Raw genomic sequence first — 21,067 nt, forward strand, 5'->3', positions numbered from 1 at the left:
TGTCATGACTGCAGTTTTTTTTCGTTGTGACAGTATTAGGGCAGCCATATGGGTGATGCATGTGCCTGGATACGCACGAACTCCAGTTCTACCCTGACAGCTAATGCCAAGGATATGCGTTGTGTTATAGGTGTAAGTTTTCTTAATGGGCTGATAAACACTGAGGTAGGGGTAGTAAACATTGTGTTATCAATTTCCTGCTGGTCTGGTCAGAGGGGGAAACAGACCCCTCCCTAATTGGAGCATCCTGCCAGGGCCTGGCCACGCCCTCCTCAGCTCAGCAATGTGGAAGGGAAGGGAAGGCTGCTCTAGCGCTCCCCGGCTTCTAGCCTGAGCCACTGAAGACATGTACCTGCATTTCTGGGATGTCTGTACAGTTACAAACTGATTCAGCCTAGCCAGGTTAGACTAACCTGCAAAAATTGAATCAATTCAGGCTCAGGCTTTTTAATGTCTGTCCCTTGTCCTACAGTGGATGCTGGTATGGAGTGAAAGGGAAGTGTGGGGCATAAGAAGTAAAGGAGGCATGGGGTGCTCACGTGGGATGGGTAGTGGCGGGTAGCAAAACAGCTCTGCTGCCTTTCTAGCAAGTTTTTACACAAACATGGTGGAGGGCTAGTGTCCTGCAGGGTAGCCTGGGCCAGACCGGGGCGGGGAGGCAGTGTTTTGTGCTCAGTAATCCCATTGGCTGGGGGGGTAGTATGAGTGCTGGTCCTGCCCTCCTTGCTTTAGGAAGCTCATTATAATGTGCATAGCAAGTTGCATTCAAAGGGAGGCAGGGGGTGGGTCTCTGATCACCAATTAGTAGCATCTGGGGTTTGTGAGTACATGGAGCTGAAGGGCTCCAGACAGCCAGGAGCCTCCATGGGGCAAGGCTTGCAGTTTATAGGCAGTCGCTCCTGTACTTCCATCCCCAGGCATGTGCAGGCCAGATGTTGCGTGTCCCCCGCCGCCCACCCTCTGCCTTTGTTCTGATCAGGCAAAACTCTGTAGTCCAGAGCCTGTGCTTAGAGGATGCTACTAAGTGGCAGTGTGGTCCCTCCACATTTTCTCCCAGTCAGCATCATTCTTGGTGTATGAATGTGCTGTCCGGTGCTGGTGCTCGTGCATGCAGTGTGTGTCTCCCTCAAGACCTTGATGTTATGCACAGAATTGACCACAGGGCTTGGTTCAGCAGCAGAAGCTCAGCCAGGTTTATTAGCTGCAAAGCACCAACTCCCTAATGCGCTTGTCCAGAGAGTCAGTTCTGAGTGCCTGTGGTATGGCACAGACGTGCATCCATTAAGCTTAATGCAAAGTTCCCAACATTTCCAGTCCTCCTTATACATTGATCGAGTGGTTCTGTTCACATCAGGCATCCTCATAACAAACATCAGCAGCTCTACCAAATTCCTCCGCTCCTCAGTTATGTCATAGTCCCTTTGTCACTGCCCTTATAAACCTTAATGCTCAACTTTAACATTGCTGTCTGTCACAGGCACCCTGGTGCTGGCAGTCAGCCTTTGGTGAGGCCCTCTTTGGTCAATACTCTTAGCAAAGTCTTTTATGAGTTGTACAGGCATTGAGCAGTACTTGTTTTAATCGCTACTCCAGTGATGCCTACAATTAGTATTTTACAGCAAGCTTGGAAATGCAGCATTTTCAGGGCCTGGTGACAGACCTGTGTCCTTTAACCCACCCGGGTGTCCTAATCCTGTTATTGGGGAAGCTTTCCAACACTTTCTCTCTCTGATGAGATACAGAATTGAAATAAAATTTCTGTGGGGAGATGCCCAGTTTTGAGGGCATCTAAAGTATTCTGTGTTCAACGTGCATTTCAACCTGATGTCACTTTTGGTTCCAGGTTTCTGAACTGAGGTTGTTTTTTCAGAACTTCTTGGTTTGTTAAAATTTCCCATATTTGTTCATGCTTCAACTTTCTTTTTTTCCCCCAATTCAAGGCAAAGCCACCTAATTGATGTATTGGGATTCTCTTCTTTAACAAGGTCCAGAACCATGGAAGGTGCCAGCTATGTGATTCCATGATGACTCCCCCAGCCTGACCTCTGCAGACACTGCTGGTGCACTTGCTCCCAAGAAAGCATGCTTAGCTAGGGTTATTGCCAAAAGCTTAATTAGGGTGCACGGACACTGGCGAGGAACTAGAGATGTTCATGGGAGCTTGAAGACTCCGAATATATAACCTTCTAGTTACTAAAGGAAGGGTACGCACAATGCATTATGGCTTGTAAGCTATGTTCTCAGCTGTTGTGGCATTCAGTGCATGGCTTTGCCATGGCTCCAGAGATGTAAGTCGGAGCCTTGTTCTGAATTGATAGCAAAGGCTGTCCCACCAGTTGACCCAAATGTAAATGAGTATGTGGCTATTTGGACTGGGGAGCCATAGGCAGCCAGATAAACTGCCAACCACATCATTCATTTGTGCACTTGACTGTAGAAACAAGTGTGCTTCAACTATGCTAGCCCAAAGGGCTGCTGGAGAACCCACCTGGTTTGGCTTTGTGTATTGTTACATGTAACGTAAGAGCAGCACGGGAGAAAGGGCAAAGGTATTTGAGAGCACACGGGACGAGTGAGTGATGAAGGCTGCTGTTGTGGGTGCCACAGAGGCAAGAGTCAGCAGCTCTGTCATACGGGGTTGTCCTGTCATAAAGGGTCCTTAAAGACGAATAAGGTTGGGAAAGGGGATGTCCTTGGAAGGAAGTAGGGAGAGCTGTGGTGTAGGAGGAGCAACAAGCCAAACACATTAGAGACTGTGTTAACAATGGCACTTGGAACAGAGTCTAATTACTCCAAAAGCTAGTCTGTTCCCTTGACCTTTCTGAAGGTTTTCTGGGTACAGCCTCTCTTGTCATTGAAATGTCCATGAAAATGGGGCTCCCCGGCCCTACTGCCTCAAACCACCACAGCTGGTGCTGGCTTCCAAGTTATCCCACAACTTTTCCCAGACCTCTTAGGACATGGCCACTCTGGATTTGCAGATTATTCCTTCAAAGGTCATAGCACAAGATGGCCTCTGGCATCAACAACCTTGGTTTCTTTGTTATATATCTGGGAGTCTTCTCCAAATCCTAAGGAGATATTGGAGAAAATCTGTTTCTTCCTAATTTGGGCAAACCAGGGTGTTAAACTCACCTTGTGCCCCAGGACTGATCCAGACTTCAGGCCTCCTTGTGTACTGGATCCAAGATGCAATGGCAGCAGCTCTGTCTCCAACTTGGAGCATGCGGCAGCAGTGACAGCAGCTCCAGCTCTGACCTAGAGCTCGGGGCCCCATTGCGTGCTCCGTGCCAGAGCTGTTGCTGCTGTCCCTGCATGCCTCATGCTGCAGTGGCAGCTCCAGTATGGGGCCTGGGGCACGTGGCATGGACTGGCAGCCAGAGAGAAAGGGCTGCAGCGATGTGGATCGGCAAAGCAACCAGAGGGCTACCAGAGCTATATTAGCTCTCCCTCGCCCTCCTGCTGCCACTTGCCACGTCCACCAGGGCCTGAGGGCCCGGGTTCTGTGGCAGGCTTCTTCCCTTGGCCATGCCTGAGTTGAGCCACCCTCCCAAGGTGTTTCCACCCAAATTTAGGCTTAACAACATACCAAGTTGCTGGTCTGGTAGCTATGATGCTCTGTTGCCAGTACATGGTAGATCCTACAAGCATTGAATTTTCCCAGACTATATCAGTCCCTTAATATAAACCAGACCTCATAAGTTAGATATAATCAGATTTCCCTTTGATTACATCAAAGACATACCCCTGAATTTATTAGGTAGAACTCCTGGTCTGAGAATAATAAGTCCGTGATCAAAGTCACAGTGGCTTTTTTCTGGTGATTAACGTGCGTGGTAATGCTGGTCCTTCTCTAAGTGCCAGTGACCTCTCACTGTTTCAAGTCACATATCAATTTTATTAATCAGATTATGCAAAGCACTTAATATGCTACAAAGAGATCAAACAGAAACCTGGCACAGATTCTGTGAAATGGTGGTTGGAGCAGCAGCACTTTGAATTCTTTGCAGTATTTTTCCAGGTGTCCAGAATGAATTTAAGAAGCAAATGATTGGCAAGACAAAGTTACACATAGCAATGGACTGCTAAGGAGGCCAGCTCGGTGTTGACATGACTTAGTCCGTGCTAGAGGTAATAATGGATTCAAATGTTTTCAGACAGAGAGTATTGTGATCATTTCAGGTAAAATTCTCCAAAGCACCTGCAAGGCTTAGGGTGCATTTAGACTGTTTCCTGCAGGGGCAGCTCTGGCATGGGGCATGTGGTATGGGCTGGCAGCCAGCGTGGGACTCCCTTTCATTGCCTGTTCCAGTTATGTGGATACCGGCAGCCCTGCCTGAGGATTTAGCTCCGCTGAGGCCACTCCAGCTGCAGAAAGCTGAAGAGTCCTGAGATACTCCAGCCAGGAGGAGACGCTCCTGCCTGGCAGCTCCAAGCACTGTGACTCTAGGTGTCCTGCACGTGGCCTTTGTGTGCCCGGCGGATATTGTGTTCCCTGGCACAGCAGCCAGCCTAAATTTAAAAGGGTTAATCATTCTGCAAATGTCATTTCCCTCGTGTGTCACCACTGAGTTCCCAGCAGGGCGTTTGCTCGTCTAGTCCTGTCGCCTGCTGCGGGCCATTGTCAGGCTGAGGAAAGCTGGAGGATTCTCAGGCTTTCAGGCCCTTCCAGGTCTCACCGTCGGTATTATATTGCTCTGTGCCTCTTGACTGCATCTTTCCACCTCTTTCAGGGTCTGACAGCTACCCCCGCACTGCCCCGTGCTGCCTCCTGCCCTAGCTTGCTGGCTGAGGGAAAGCTCCCTTGAGTGTCTCCGTGAGTAGCACATACTAGGGCTGTGCAAAGCTTTGGTGCTGATTCAATTCAGAGGAGATTTCACCTGATTCAGGGACTGAATCTCTGAATCCAAATCGAATTAGGATTCCAAGTAAAAGCTCCGAATTGATTCAGAAAAGCTTCGGAAAAGATTCATTTGATTCGGAGATTTGGCCATAGACTAAACAGGCAGCTGACAGCTGCCTCCAGCTGGTAAGTCTGTTGTTTTGGGGGAGCAAAGGGATATGAGGGAGGAATTGGAGCAGGGACAAGCTGCCCAGCTGGAGCAGGGGCTGCATTACTGGGGGAGGGGGCCGGGGGTGGTGCAGGATACGGGTGCAGCAGCGCTGGGAGTAGAGGCTTTGCCCTGCTGCCAGGGTGGCAGGGGGTGGGATGCAGGCATAGCTCACTCCAGGGGAAAGGGGGCAAGTGGCAGCAGGGCACAGCCCCCACTCCCAGCACTGATGTCGGCATGGCAGTGCTGGGAGCGGGGGCTATGCCCTGCTGTCACCCAGAGCGAGCTGCACTTGCATCCAGCCCCCCCAAGTCAGCTGGGCAAGCAGCAGCAGGGCATAGCCTCCGTGGCTCCCCCCACCAGGGCAGAGGCAGGCATAGCCAGAGAAGCCCCCCTGGCTGCACTGCCAGCCCCGTCCCCCACCTGGCCCAGCCTCCTGGTACTTAAAAAAAATAAATAAATAAAAAGTACCTGCACTCACTCACTCACTGGGTGTAGCAGGGGCACTGGGGCCATGTGGCAGAGCCCCACCACACTGCCCCTGCTCCCCGATCTCCCCCACCTGGCCCCAGCATCCTAGCACTTAAAAAAAAAAAAAAAGCCCTGCACTCACCTGCTCTGGCAGCGGTGATTGGGGCCTCTGAGGGCTTGTGGCAGAGCCCCCCTGTGCAGCACGGGGCAATGGCGGGCAATATGGCTTGCCCCCCCTGCCTGGCACCCGCGCAGCAGCTGCCCCATCTCACGGGTGCTGCATGGCTTGGCAGGGTGCCGTGCACTGTCTGGGAGCTGGGGTGGCTCCAGGTGTCAGCCGGAGCCCAGCACCCCTCAGCCTCAGCTGTCCCAGCTCCTAGAGAGCACGCAACGCCCTGCTGACCCACGCTGCACCCACGCCATTGGGTAGCTGCTGCACGGGTGCCAAGCGGGGGGGAGAGAGGGTGATCCCTGCTGCCCACACTGCTTTGTGCTGTGCGGGGAGCTCTACCACAAACACCCAGGGGCCCCAATTGCTGCTTCTGCAGCTGGTGAGTATGGGGCTGCTTCTTTCTTTCTTTCTTTCTTTTTTTTTTTTTTAAGTGCTGGGACTAGGCTGGGGATGGGGCCAAGCAGGGCAGCTATGGGGGCTTCTCCCGTGGCTCCCGCCACCTGGACAGAGGCAGGCACAGCCGGAGGAGCCGCTTGGCTGTGCCTGCCTGTCCCTGGGTGATTCAAATCACCGAATTTGTCCAAATCTGCGCTGAATCATTTCAGGACAGTGATCTGAATCTCCAAATCAAATCGCTGTCTCCTCTGACTCAGTCAAATCTGAACTGAATACTTCCCTATTCACACAGGCCTAGCACATACCCCTAGCTTTCTGCTCCTAGATATCATGTAGGGTTTCTAAGGATTTAGTGCTTTTAGGGCCAGTACTTAAGAGGGGTGTGGAGAGGAACTGTGAATCAGTGAAGCTAAGAACTCATACCAGGAATTCAAGGTGGGAAAGAGTAGGTTTCCTGTGGACCAGCTCAATAGAGCTGACTTGAAGGCTAAGACCCATGAATCCTGCATTTTTGGGACAGATTGACTATTTAGGAAGGCATGAGGTGGTAGGGACCAGCACTGTGCCATATTTAGGGCTTTTCATGGAGGAGGTAGATGGGGTGTGATGGATTCATTTTTCTCTCTCTCTCTCTCTCTCTCTCTCTCTCTCTTTTTCTCTCCCCCTGGACCTACAACTGTCCAACCTGCATCTCCCGTGAAACTAGAAGGAACTGCAGTCTCTCCCTCTGAACCCCTTTGATGGTAGTGGGGGGAGCAGATTCATGCTGTTGCATGAATTGATGAGCAGATTCAGCCCCATGGCATTTAGGAAGGGGCAAAGTCCCTTGGTGGGTGTTGTCAGGGGTGAGGAGTGCATGGGGACCTCTGCCTCTCCCAGCTGAATGAAGCCTTTGTCATCTGAGCAGAAGACGCCACCTGCTGTGATCGGGAAGCCCCGGACTTACGCCTCTCTGTGGCCCAGCTGCTACAGGGAACAGAGCATCCCTGTGTTTGTAAGGTGTAGCCCAGCTCAAGACAGTGTACGTGGTGTGGATTTTGAACTTGCAAGCTTGAGCATCCTCACCGAGACCCTCATTCCAAAAGTCACAGTCAGCCGATGACAGCCTGGAGACGATGCCATGCGGGCTGTGAGCCCAGGCACAGCTGAACTGCGTTGTGGAGGCTTTGAACACAAAATGATCACAGGAGACCCTGCCTAAAGAGTCCGTGGCATGGGACTGCGTAGGGAAACTGCCCGATGAACAGCTTCAGCAAAGTCTGCTTGCAGGCAAGTGGGAGAAACAGGTGGAATCCATCCGATCAGTAGTTAACCACCGAGAATTTGCTCACTGAGCTCTGCTCTTCAGCTTCCCTCACTGCCGCTGTGCCAGGAGCCTTTGAAGCACCAACAGCAGTTTTCCTGAGCGCTCACAGTAATCCTAACTCTGCTCCCATCAAAGTCAAGAATAGAGCTCCTCTTGATCTCGAGCGCCCTAGGCAGGCACCGGGCATTTCTCTAGAGACAGAGCCAGTCTGTAAGAGATGAGAACTGAGTGTCGGCCAAGAAGGAGGAGTCCCACAGCAGCGACCCGCTTAGTTGCTTAAACTTCTTACTGACCGGTGAGTTTTTGGACAGTTTCATAGCGGGGCAAGTCATTTCCTTCCTGTTCTGCTGCTTGCACCTCGCTGCCCCACAGCCATTTCACAAACACTGGATCTGCCTTGTGCCTAATGCAGACACGTGTGGCCCATGCATAGGCATGTACATACCCTGTCCTTCCACTCAGGAACTGAGGCACGGGGATACTAAATTACGTGCCCAAGACACCACCTAGTAACTCCTTACATAAGCTCAGAGGAAATGGCAAAAGGCATGTTTGGGCACAGGGCAGCATGAGGAGGAGAAAGGGAGGTGTTTCACAAGGGAAGTGGGCCATGCAAGAGTGGAGAAAGAGGATGTGATTCAACAAGCACAGAACAAAACGGAGGCCAAGCCAGCCAACAGCTGATGTGAACCTATGCTTGGCACATCTGAGTGAACGCTGTGCCCAGCTCAGGATTCAGCACCTGCTGCTACTAACAGGTATTGCCAACTGGTGCAGCCCCAGGCGAGTGCCCTGTGCTGGACCTGTTTGCAGGTGACCTCTTAGGCTGGTGTGCTTTACGTTTCTTGGGTCTTGGCATCTCTAGCACGATTCCTGGGCACAATCTTCCTTTATCAGCCCTTCATGGAAATGGGACTTCACGTTCCAGTTGTCCCCAGATGGGCGCTGAGTTCCTTCCACGGACACTTCAGCTGCCTGAACACGCTTCCTCCCACCGTTCTGCCCGTGGACACTCCGGGTTTACAGTTCACCCCTTCATATAGATGCAGGATTGCACAATCCCACGTATGCACAATCTTTGTAAGGTTTCCAAAAAACAGATTTTCCTCTATTTTAATTAGCACGAGAAACACCCCAATCTAAACAAAACAACAAAATACCCCGGCTCGTTTGTCTACTGATTCTTCAGTGTTCTTTGGGCTTAAGTTAGAGCAGGGGTGTCAAAGATGGGCCCTAGGGGCGGATAAAGCCCACGGAGCTGCATCATCTGGCCTCCAGTGCTGCTCCTAGGTCTCAGAGTTGACCCACAGGAGCATGTGCTGGGCTGGCCCAGGCCATGCAGTGCACGCACTGGCTGGTCCGGGATTGAACGGTGCATCCAGCACTTATCCTGGGCAGATCAGGACTGTGCTACACACTACACCTGCCTTGCCACAAATGAATTGGACACCCCTGAGTTAAAGGTGTCAAGAAGAAGCCAGGATTGACAAGCCCATGTCTGGCGTCTGCTCTATACCAGTCTCCACCTTCCTCAGCCTAAAAAGGGCTTCTCTCTTCTGAAAACATGACCTCTGGTTCCTCTCTCCCGTCCAAGCTTCTGTTGTTTCTGTGATTCATTTGTTCTCCTCTGTAAGAGCTATTCAGGTGCTCATAATCTTTATCAATAGACCTCTTCATGGATAGGCATGATGGCTTCTCTCCCCCAGCTCCTTAGCATCAAGAGCCCAAGGTGGCACGCAGCACAAGATTCTCTTAGAAATAGAAGGTGAATCAAGGAACCCAAAACATTATTTTGAAATGGCTTTGAAATCATGATTCTGTCTCCAGACCTCCAAAATATAGTATTAAAAATACTCCTATGATTCTAATGCCAGTCATGATTTTAGGGGACCTGCCACCAGGCTTTTGAGGCCTTGGTGGGGGCTGTAATAGATATAGTTCTTCTTTAGTTCCTTTGGCAAAGGAGAGCTGAAATGACACTCGGAAGCAGACAGTGGGGCCAACCATTTCCAAAATCTCTAAGCCCTGATTGCACTGAAGGTGGTTAAAATACAGATGTTTTCCCGCTTTGTAAACACAGTTGCTCTAGTTATATGATTTTGAATGGAAGGAGTGATGCCTCAACAGACAATCTCTGCTAAGAAAGAGCCTACACATGATTGTTCCTGATAATGCCTGCTGTAAGAGGTGCAGGTAACTGGTAACCAGTATGTGCCAGCTGCATCCCTATCTGTCTCATGTCCTAACATGGCCTTCGTTACCACAACATCTCAACAGCTGGAAAACATTTGCCCTCCCATTGCCCTGTGCAGCAAGGCAGTAAAATCTTCTCCCCATTTTACAGAGGAAGAACTGAGGCACGGGGATGCTAAGTCATGTGCCCAAGACACCACATAGGAAGCCAGGGCAGAGCATGCACTTGAATGCATGTCACCAAGTCTGAGGCTGGTACCTCCCTAGTGGAGCAGCCACCTCCCCTGCACATGCAAAACTGCTTGCTAAACCACGGCATTGCCACGCAAGGCAGCAGCAACTTGTCAGAACGCCCTAAACAAGCAGTTATAAAAGAAGTGGCACAAAGGGGAACGAAAAACAGGCTCCTTTCCCTGCAACCTGAGAGATAATAGATATAACTGATTTACACTTCCCCAAAACTAATTTGGGAGGTTTGAGGGTTTGTTTGTTTTTTTAAAATAAAACTCCAGTATTTTCTGGTAAACCTAAGCTAGCAGGGACGTGGGTGTAGTGGCTGAGGCTGACGCTGGAGAACAGTATAGCGCCTTTGTTTAAAATGCTTTGGCAAGGTTGAAGGGAACATTTGCCATTGCAAAAATCTCTTTGGTATTCCACGTCCAAAGGCAGCCTAACCATCCCCAGAAACGCTCTCGGCCGCTCCCGACAGCTGCTTCACTGGCTTCTGTGCCAGAGCCGTGCTTTTACATGACCCGACTGTAAAGGATTACACTTCCAGTGCAAGCTAATAAACGCTTCCATGCAGCATAAGCTGCAACATGATGTAATTATGCAGCCGACCTTACAAACAACAGGGTAGCACTACAGCTACCAAAACAGTGTTTCCAATCAAAACACAGAGATGCATCAATGCCTACTTGAATCTGGTGTAGAAACTACCCGTCCCCTCATCCCAGTCTACCTATCTCTCCTATGAGCGCTTATGGAAGCAGAACGGGTTTAGAAGTGCTAATCTCTGCTCTTGTGTGGTCAGCCTTGGGTTGGGGAGAGGATGTGCGTGTCTGGTGAGTAGACGGTTCTTTGTTTTCAGACGTAGGAAGACTTCTTCCTGCTAACATGTGTTTCTTTCTCTCTGGATTGATTTAAAGACCCCCAAAGGAAATGCGGGAGCCAGTTTAAACAGCAGGGATACCGAAGAGGCATTTTGCTCAGGTGTGGAGAGACAAACAATGAGCTGATGTTTCCATGTGTTTGTTTCCTCCGTGTAAGGCAAAAAGGAAAACCCTATAGCCTGCTGGTGCTGCAGGATAAGGACCTGGCATGGAAGGAAGTACAATGGGAGCACATGTTTATGCAATAAAGAAAATTCCCTACAAATGCCGGTCAGAAAGCAAACCTGTGCTGCCAGCTCGCCGAGGCCCCGTGCAGCTTTATGCTCCCCAAAGCCCTCCAGCAGAAATCAACCACATCTCAACTCTGGGAGGAAAGCACCAGGTCTCCATTTGGGAAGCTTGACCTCTCTCCAGTCGGGGTGATGCAGAACGGGAAGGTTTCTCAGCCCATCTTCAGGGCGGCTTTTGCCGTAGCCCCTGTTCAAAGAGTTGAGTGTTAATTATTTGCTCCTCTCCATTCCTACTAATGAAAGACAGAAGGCAGCAATTCCAACGAAAGGGGAAGAAGACAGAACCGCGTGCCTTGGTGTTTCACACTTTTGAAGTTCTGGGAACATGGACGTGCTGAGCCACGTAGCAGAAACCCAGAGGAACGACCAGGTGTAGGTCAAACCGTTCGGTGTCTCCAATTGACCTCTTCTGTGCCTGCTTGAGGAAAACTGTTGCTGCCTTTTAAAGTTACCTCCTCCTGCCCTGCCAGCTCTTTGAAGTCCAAGGAAAGACTCTTTCATCCTTCCCTGGGTTTGGAGCCAGATCCCTTTCCCCTCTTGGAGGCATGTCTAGACTGTATCTCCCAGGCTGTCATGCACAGCCCTGCCTGCCTGCTTCCATTTCTGCACACCAACCCCAGAGGTATGGAGGTGAAGCTGCTCTCAAGCCTGCTGGAAAGACAGACTTGGCAAATGGCTGTTGGGGATACCCCCAAATCAGCTGCACAGCCATGTTTCCAGGATTGGCACGTGCAAATGGCAGCAAGTGAGCAGAACACACTCGAGAGTGGGCTGGGGACATGGTGTCAATGTGCCCTTAGATACCTAATGGCTGGAATAGGCATTTGTCCCACTGCACTTTAAACCTAAACTGAGGGCCAGGGGAGCTAACTGATAACCTGTGCATTCCTGTAAGCAGATTGGTTCACTCTACCTCTTATGAGCTTATCTTCTTCCTCATATCTTCTTAATTTTAAGTGTCGGCATGGACTGTAAGGTCTTTGGGGTGTCTCAGTGTTGCCACCAGCAATAGATTTTCTGTCTCCCGACAAAGGGTGAAATGCTCATTTTTAAATAGTGTGGAAAATGATGCAGTTGGCTGTTAGCATTCACGGTATTTGTAAGTGTGCAAGCTAGTGGGCCTGCAGAAACCAGTGGGGGAATTGCTAAGCGTTCTTGCATTATTCTGGGGTGCGCAGGCCTAGTGCATACAGCCAGCAGTTCCCCCCTCTTGTGCTGCCACCTGCCAGAAAGGCCTTATTGCAGTTTGGGCCTGACTGCTGGATACCAGTGGAGCATGAAGGGCACAGCTTCCTGATGGAGAGAAAGTATCTTGGACTGGCAGGTTTATGGACCCTCCAAGGGTAATGTGGCCTGCAGTCCTCTGCGCACTTCCCTGACCCACTCCACAGCTCTGCGGTGTATCCCTGCGGCAGAAGATATGCAGGCTGCAGCATCCTTTCCTAGATCACTGACAAATGACCTCGCTCACAAAAAGCAGGTGCCTAGAGAAATAATTGTCCTTGTTTTCTGTGCCTGCCCATCAACAGCAGGTGTGTTTTTAGCCGTAGAACAGAGTCTCATACCCCATACTAGAAATGGCACCAAGAAAGCCCTTTCATTCAGATATGACTATACCAGCACTAGGGGTTTTACTGGTGGTAATTGCATCATTTAAAAATAAAAAAAATCACAACCCGGCTGAAGAAGAACACGCTGCATTTGAAAGCTTGAGTAAGTCCGTCCTGACCATGCAGTTGATCCAAGAGGAAGTATCACAGCAATCCTTGTCACAACCCAGCTGGCAGCTACACAGGTAGAGAATGCATGTGGCGATCAGGCCTTACCTAGCGTTGAACTTTGTGGAATTTGACCATTATTGAAAACAGCACGGTGCGTGGACCTGGCATACCAGGAATTGCATTCAATAGTTTCCACATTGGACGGCACCTCCGTACCACAGGGTTAGCAGTGCATCAGACTAGTGTAGTGGGCACTGATTTGCTCTGACATAGGATCACAACCATTTCCGTATCAACCAGCCTTGTGTGTGCTGTGGTACTGAGGCACCTTCTAGGAGGGCGGTGCATGATGTGATTGATGCGCATGAGTTACAGCATAGTGCGGCTCATGCTGTGCTAGAGACCTGCTCACTGCGGCCGCTGCCCCCATTGCTCATGCCCGTGGGCTCCTCTGTGTGTTCCTGGCAGGGGTGCAACATGCTTTGCCCCCAGCAGATCATGTAAGCTGCTCCTCGGCCTTCTTTCCTTTGACTCCCCTCTTCCAGTTCTTCTGCTGCAGTCTCTTCTGCACGTGCTTCTCTTCCTCTTGGTCCCCTTCTCATGCATTTCCCTGTAGTTCAGTTCCCCTGTTCTGACCCCGCTGCCTTTTTGCCCTTGTTCCCTTGGACACACTGGCAGACCTCCCTTGTTCCTTTCTCCCCCTAGGTATTTCTATCCTGTTACTTCTCCCTTCTCCTCCTCATAGCCAACTCCTTAAAAGACCCCGAGCTGTTCATTGGCATGAAGAACAAACTCAGAGAAGCCATGCGCGAGGCAGGGAGAATTGCAGGGTGCAGACAGTCAACTCTCTGTGGACCACTGGTGGGCAACAGATAGCCATCCCCATCTTACTGAATGATGGGGCGTACTTTATGGCACTTTTCGAGAGCTCTGGTGCTATCCCATCATATACGGTAACTTGGAAGAGCTGCACGGCCCACAGTGACAGTGGAGTGGATTCTGTTGTCTTATTATCCTGGCTGCCTGATTCAGATTGCAGTTGTCAACAGCGCTTACAAGTAACGGTCTTAAAATCAATGCATTTCCCTAAAGAGCAGAGTATTGTATTTAACAAAATGCATGGCAGGGAGTGGAGGGAGCTATCGGAGGTATAACTAACTGCACAGCATTCGAATGAATTGTGCAAGAACGGCATGGAATAGCCACGGAAAGATGACAAACATGGGTAGCAACTGTTAGACTGTCTGCATCAAAGACAACTGGCCTGGTAGAGCCGTCAATGGTATAATTCGGCTGCTGGCATCCCCAACACATTGAGAAGTCCTTCCAGTTGGGACACTGGCATGGAGGCTGCAGTCTCAAATCCAGCTTGCGTACCACTATGCAGGGGTGATTTCTTAGAGGTCCCTGCCTGACTTCCAGCAGATTGACTATGATGGGGATATCAGAGGCACTGACTGGCACCTGTGTTGGCACTCATGGCACAGCAGTGAATGGAGCAGGACTCTCAGTTACTTAGTTTAACTCAGGGGCTTCCATGGAAAAGTTGCCCCAATGTAGGAGCAGCGTAGGGAAGCTTGCCCTGCCGGCACCCACTGCCCTGCTGTGAACAGCTAACCAGTATGACGTCTTCCAGAAGCACTTAAAATCTCCCAAAGCATCCAAAGGCAAAAAGCAAAACTCTCCAGTATCCAAGTGAAGCCAGCTGGCATCCTGTCCACTGTGACAGATGAGCTGAACCTTTCCATCCATAGCCAAGCCCACTTTGCTCTCACCACGATCCCTACTATGCGCTTGTCATTGCTGAGTTGTGATTCATCAGGAAGTGGCAGGAAAAACGAGGTCCCATGCCAGGATAGGTGACCTTACAGCAAGCCCTCGGCTGGCATGAAGTGGGCTCCAATCCATATGCTGTCCAGTGCTAACCAATATGCTAAAAATAAAAATAAGCCAGAGAAAGGGGGGTTTCCCTTTGGCTTTGGTGAAGATTGAGAGGCTGGTCTGAGTGTGTGTATTGCAATGAGGGAGGAAGTAAGGGCTGTGGAGTCGAACAAACGGACATCAGACCCAGACGAGCTTATGGAGTTATAGCCGTCTCGTTGTGGCAGAGTTCCCATGGGTTTGTCAGAGTTAGGTCTATTGTTTGCAGTTCTCAGGGAAGTGCCTGCTGTAATGAAGAGATCATGAGGGTTTTTTCCAGGCGGATCTCTGACTCGAAAGCTGAAAGGAAATTCTTAGTCGAAATCCTGTCTGCAGGAGAGTACGGTACCTCTGGGTTTCCCTGCCAAGATGCACTTAATTAAGGGCGTATAAAAAATAGTTTTGCTTTGGTTATAAAATGCTGAAGGGTTTTTGGATAGGAAAGTGGGACAAGGGAACACTAAATTAAATGGGCTTGATAACATGATTTGTGAGATCTTGTAGGTATCAAGTGTGAGACTATATATAGTGGCTCAATCTTTTCATGGCTCAATATTATCTAAACGTGAATAGATTTCATGTGAGCACTGGTTCATATTTGTTGCTCGGTTGGTGCTTAACATCCCAATACACAATATTTACAGTGAAAAGAGATCCTCTGTTCCTAATTTCTTAAATATTTGTGATGTCTAGAAGACTTGATAGTAGTGGTCATTTCCACTGCCCTCCCCCCCCTTTTTTTTTAGATTAAATTCTTAGCTTATTATCAGCCCTTTGAAATAGTGAAGCAATGAACTTTTAAATAAAATTACTTTGGTTTATGACTGTTATAGATCAAAGGGGTTGAGAGAGAGAAATGGAGCAATGTTTTCTATCCAAGTGTTTTCAAAATCTGTTCACCCACGCTCCTTGTATAGCCCAACCTGGCATAAAAGCACTTGTTTGCATACAACCCTCTTACAGTGTTCAGCAAAAAGTCTAGGTTAATACTGCAGAGAGCAGATGTTTTTCCAGAATGTCTTGGCTTCTTATGCTTGAACACGGCACCCGGCAGCGATCCCCGGCTATTACTGGTGCATGCGGCATGTGGTATCAGTACACGTCAAAGCTGCTGATGGCTACTATATATACACGGACTGCGTGATGTCCTAGGACCTCCCAGCCTGCACGGATGGTTCTTGTTTATATGCCAGCGAATCCACATCATCCCTGCTATCATTTGTGGGTGCTCCATAGGAGAATGGAGTCTTTCTGATTTTATTTGTTGCTCTAAACATCATGTTTTTGCTGCTTTCACTGCCTAAGACCAGGCGTATCGTGTATGTGGACGAAACCATAAGTGTACATAAGTCCTGAATCTACATAAAGAAATGTCTATTTGTTTTGCAAGCCCAGCCTAGAGATCTGCCCGTGCATATCTGGTTCTGCAAATAAAATGTGAGCATGTCTGCCCGCACACACTTAATTCGGCTCCGAGGGCTGTGATTCTTCACTAAGGTGCCCTGGCCTGAGGTCTGGGGAGCTAAGCAGAGCACAGGCTCAGGCTTGTCCTTGCTTGGTCAGTCCCTCACCCCACAACTGCCCGGCCTTCTGCATGCTGCTGGTCTAACAGGGCATCCAAAGTCTGTACAACAATTTCTAGAGCACTACTGGCTTATTCCAGTTGCCTGGCAATTTGATGTACTTCCTGGGTGGTGGTGGGGTAGGATGGGGTTAATGATCTATATCTGGTCTCTTGAGCTTTGAGTTTCTAAGATGTGGTCTCCTGGACACACCAGCATTCAAGGTTGTTCCACAAATCCGTGGTCTTTGTTTTTTGCTACGGCTTTGTTCAGGGCTCGGCGGGCCTCAGTCACTCAGCATCCACCCCCGCTTGTGCCCAGCACCCTGCCCAATTTATTAAACAGGGAACGTGGCTGAAGCAACCTTTTCAAACAGGAGCGATCGTGAAGGTTGGGCTCTGTGGTTCTTTGCACCCAACTTTCAATGTATATATTAGGAAAGTGACAATGTGCCGTTTTCAGAAGGTCGAAACTCTGAAGCGAAGCCGCTACGCCTCGGGCCTCGGTCCACTGAAGACAATCTGTGAAGCCTGAACGCTGCTGTCCTGTGCATGTCCTTGGGAGTGTCTTTTAAAAATGGTCTGAGTTGATCAAGCCTGCACGACTACACGACACTTCAAACCTTATGGCAGGAAGCCACAAATGTCTGGAACAGCTGCTGTTGCCCTGGGAGAGGTGGTCTCCTGGTCTTTCTCTAATGACCGGTGCGATATGTAGGGACCTACCAAATTTGCAATTGTGCAATTTTCACAGAAAATGCAAAATTGGGCGAGCTCCGCAAAAGCGGCAGGCTCTGTGATTTTTGGCAGGCTTGTTGCAAAAATAAATAAATAAATAAAACTGCTGAAAATAAAATGGGGTTGCTTGTTGTGCAGCCTCACCCCTCTCCACCAATCAATAGGGCTGCATGAGGGATAGCCCTCTCAACCAATCAGTGGTGAGCGGCAGCGCCACCAGGTCCCAATCACAGGCACAGGGGGTCCCACTACTCTCAATCCACGAAAATGGCAACCGGCCCCAGGATCTGCCCACGAAATCGGCCGGCCGCCTCCTCAAGTTGGGTAGAGCCCCAGTGATATCCTGTAGAAACGTTCCTCAGCTTCCAGCTCCCATACTCGGCTGAGCACATCTGCCTGGATGGGGCCGAGCCACTAACTACCTGGGACGGTCCTGATCCAGCCATGAGGGTGGGTGGGCTGGAAAACAAAAATGGTGTTTTGGGAAAATCTGGAGTTTATCATCATCATCATCCTTTTGCTTTGTTGCATGCCAGGACAGGCTGGAAGTCTGCATTCCTTGTGCAGGATGAGACCTGTGTCCAAATAGCCTGCAGCCTTGGGGTCAGGGGGCTCACTGGAGGCCTGAGGTCAACCTCTGGCTTAAGTGTAGCATGGGCTTGAACCTGGCTTCCCATGCGCCAGGTGAGCGCCCTGCCCAGCTCTCTGCTCTGAGCGGGCACTACCCTCCTCGTTGGGATCAGCAATCCCATTCTGGAGCGGAGAGCTCCTAGATGACCCCCTTGATGAAGGCAGAGCTGGGGGGAGACGTAAGCATTGACAAGCCGATGTTTTTCAGTGGAAGGGATTTCTTCACTGCGGGGATGGAAGGGCAGAGCTGGGACTCCTGATCCGCTCTAGTCACGGCCCTTGGCTAACGGAGAGAAACTCTCATCCCCACCCAGAGCCACAGGTACTCGGTGTGGGGTACCAGACTTCTAGAGGGAATGAAAACCTCATGTCATGCCCCAGTTTCTGACGGGGGTCAGGAAGAAATTCCCCCACTGCTCACATTGTACCTTCGTCGGAGGCAAGCGACACCAGCCCCCTTTCAGAGAAGTGCTTGGGCTGGGTGGCCTTGCCCAGTCTGCCCAGTCCTGCATTCCTCTAACTTGTCTCCAAATAATGCAGTCGAGAGGGTGACACTGAGTTTTCTCCGCGTGAATGATTAATGAAGATAGTTTGTGTGGACCCTGCAGTTTTCAGACAGGTATTGAAACAGATTCTGTTCCCCAAGTGCTTCTGTTTGTATTTAACAGCCTGGCTGGGGATAAATCATCACAAAAGGTTTTATATATGGCTCTGACAATGCTGAGCTGCCGCGCTGGAGAAAGAGGGAGGGAATTTATAACGCACCTATGTACAGGCTGGGGCTGGTTAATATGCAGGAGAGACTCCAAGTGCTGAAGTCTTTCTTGGTTCATCATAAAGACGGTACAAAGTGCAAAGAAAGAAAGAAAAAAACCCATAAAAAAACACCAGGGTTGGGAATCCCCTGGGCTCAGGAAGCTGCAGCTGGAGAACAGGAGGATTTTAAAGCCGGCAGTAGCATGGGGGCTGTTGCTTTGGAGTGGAGGGAGGAAGCTTTTCCAGGCCAAGAGCTGGCCCTCCAGGGACTGTGTAGGGCAGCTCCAGTGGGGTTCAGGGCCAGGCTGGGAAAGAGCTGGCAGCTGAGCCAAAACTTGCTTTTCTGCTGGGCTGGGAGGGGAGTAGTTTCTGGGAGAGTGAATAGGGACACGGATACCGCTTGTAGAGTCCAGGCAAGGGCTGCACCGGAGAAGGGGAGCGGGGTCGGAGTCACGGGTCTCTGTGACTGGGAGGTGGAGAAGCCGAAGGATGGGAGGTCTGCATGAATGAAGGAAGGTTGCTTTCCTTGGGTAGTGAAGCCAGACAAGGCCTCTTCCCTGCCCCTTGCTGGGTCCAGACTTATTTGCTCCCAGCACATGTGCTGGTCTCACCTGATGGCTATGGGAAAGGTCCTTAGCCAGCCGGTGCCTGCTCTTGTAGTAAAAGGGCTCAGGAGTCCAGTTGTGCGCTCCCAGAGGGGTCAGAGAACGGGCAGGACAATGCCCCCTGCTCCCTGGCACCAGCAGATTTGTACCCCTGACTCCCCGCAGGGCATCACCTTTCGAGGGGAGGTGGCATTAGTTGCAGTGCCTGGAGTCTTGAACCTGCTTCATGTTGTGCTGGCTCTAACACCAAAAAGGCACTGAGATGGCCCTCAGCATAACCACACTCTGGGTGCGTAGATCTGAAAACGAGAGGTGCGGCACAGGTTCCAGCTCCCACAGCTGGATTTCCCTTCACCCTCCTCTGAGGCTGGCACTTGAACCTTGGCGTCTCCAAGAAATTCCAACCCAGGAGACATTCACAGAATAAGTTGCCTAAATGGCAGCTGGCACAAAGGGCTGAGCATCTCAGCGACTTGCCCCCAGACCCTACCACGATGTACCAGAGAGCAATATCACGGGCTTTTTAACAGGACCATAGTATTAATCTCAGCCCATCCACTTAATAACATCTTGCTTGCAGCCTGCTCTCTTCATTTTTAGACTGTTACGAGCTTGGAGCCATGTTCTGCCCTTGATGTTGCCATCAGCGGCTTGACACATGAAGTTTATTGGAATAAAAGTAGATCTTTATCTCTCAGATCTGTTTTATTAAACTCCTTTATTTCCCACCCCCGTCCTGGACTCTCTTTCTGGCCGTTTGTCGATTCAAATCAGGTTTAATGAACTTGCAATATTGGACGCAGTAAAATTGGATTTCTGAAAGCCCAATAAAGTTGTGCCACTCCACCGTACAGTCGACAGAGGAACTTAGATTTGATCACATCATGTCTCTAGCTGCAAGCAGCAGGCTATAAGTAGCTAATCTATTATGTACCAGCAAGTTGCTAAAAATGGATGAAACTCGAACGAACGGCTAAGACTATTAGTATTCCTATTAACATTCTGCTGTCATAAATGATCGGAAAGATAGTCATATATATTATCTTTATTGCACTGCCCATTACTCACTTTCTTTTTCAGCTTCTCTGGTTATTGGATCTCTTCCCAACTATTGCAGTTACCTATTCTGCCTACATCTCATGGTTTTTCTCCACAAACTGAGGGCAGTTGTCTGTCTTATCAGAGTGATGCTTTCTATGTTAGATTTGGTGAGTGGCCAAGCAAGAAGGAACAAAAGTAAAGTTTCCCAAGAGGACAGTGTGTGCATCGCCCCTCCGTAACGGTCTGCACTGTAATGATCACGCCATCACTGCCTAACCTTTGCACGAGAAAAGTTTCTGATAAGTGGACTAGGCAGAAAGCAGCAATTGTTGGTTATGTAGCTACATAGATCATGCAGATGTCAGAACGCACGTACACTTCTGGCATGGCAGGCAAAGGGAATAGGTATTGGCAGGCTTGTGTTTATTTCCATTTGCTATGTCTTTTTTCTTCTAAAAACCTTGAACTTGGGAAAACTTAACAGCATTAGAAATGATGGAGGCATCAGAGCAGATGCCTCCTTCAACTGTATGAAAGCATTACAGGCACAGGGAGAACGCCAGCGAAACCCTTGCTTGCAAACAAAAGGATTGTCCAGGGAGTATAAGGGAGTTAGGCACCTGGATCTCATTTAATTTCAGTGAGCACATGACTCCCATATGCCTCTTTGGCTTTCCCCAGCCAGAAGGAGGAAAACATCCAATTGTTAAAATAATTAGTGTTGAAAGGAAGCTAATTCATTTAGCCACAAATCACCTGTACTTCAAAGATTTCCACAGCGAGCTTTGTGCTCTTCGATGACTGGCCTTACATGGAAACAGTGAGAAATGAGGTTCCAGACACTAAACAGCCTCAAATCTGATGATCCGGATACCTTAGATGGTAATGGCTGTCATTAAGAGGGACACCAGCTGGGGCTGAGTGCATTACGGCCAGCTCTCAGGCTTGGATTTCAGCAGACTTTGGAATTAAGCCCATGGAGAATTTGTAGCCCACTTGCTCACTGAATATTTCTAATCTGTGTTTCACGGCAGCAAATTCTGCCTTCCCCTCCCCCACAGAAGCAGATGAACGTGCTCCAGTCTCTGAGATAGAGATTGCCTG

This window comes from Alligator mississippiensis, chromosome 2 (genome assembly GCF_030867095.1).
Source record: "Alligator mississippiensis isolate rAllMis1 chromosome 2, rAllMis1, whole genome shotgun sequence".
NCBI lineage: Eukaryota > Metazoa > Chordata > Crocodylia > Alligatoridae > Alligator > Alligator mississippiensis.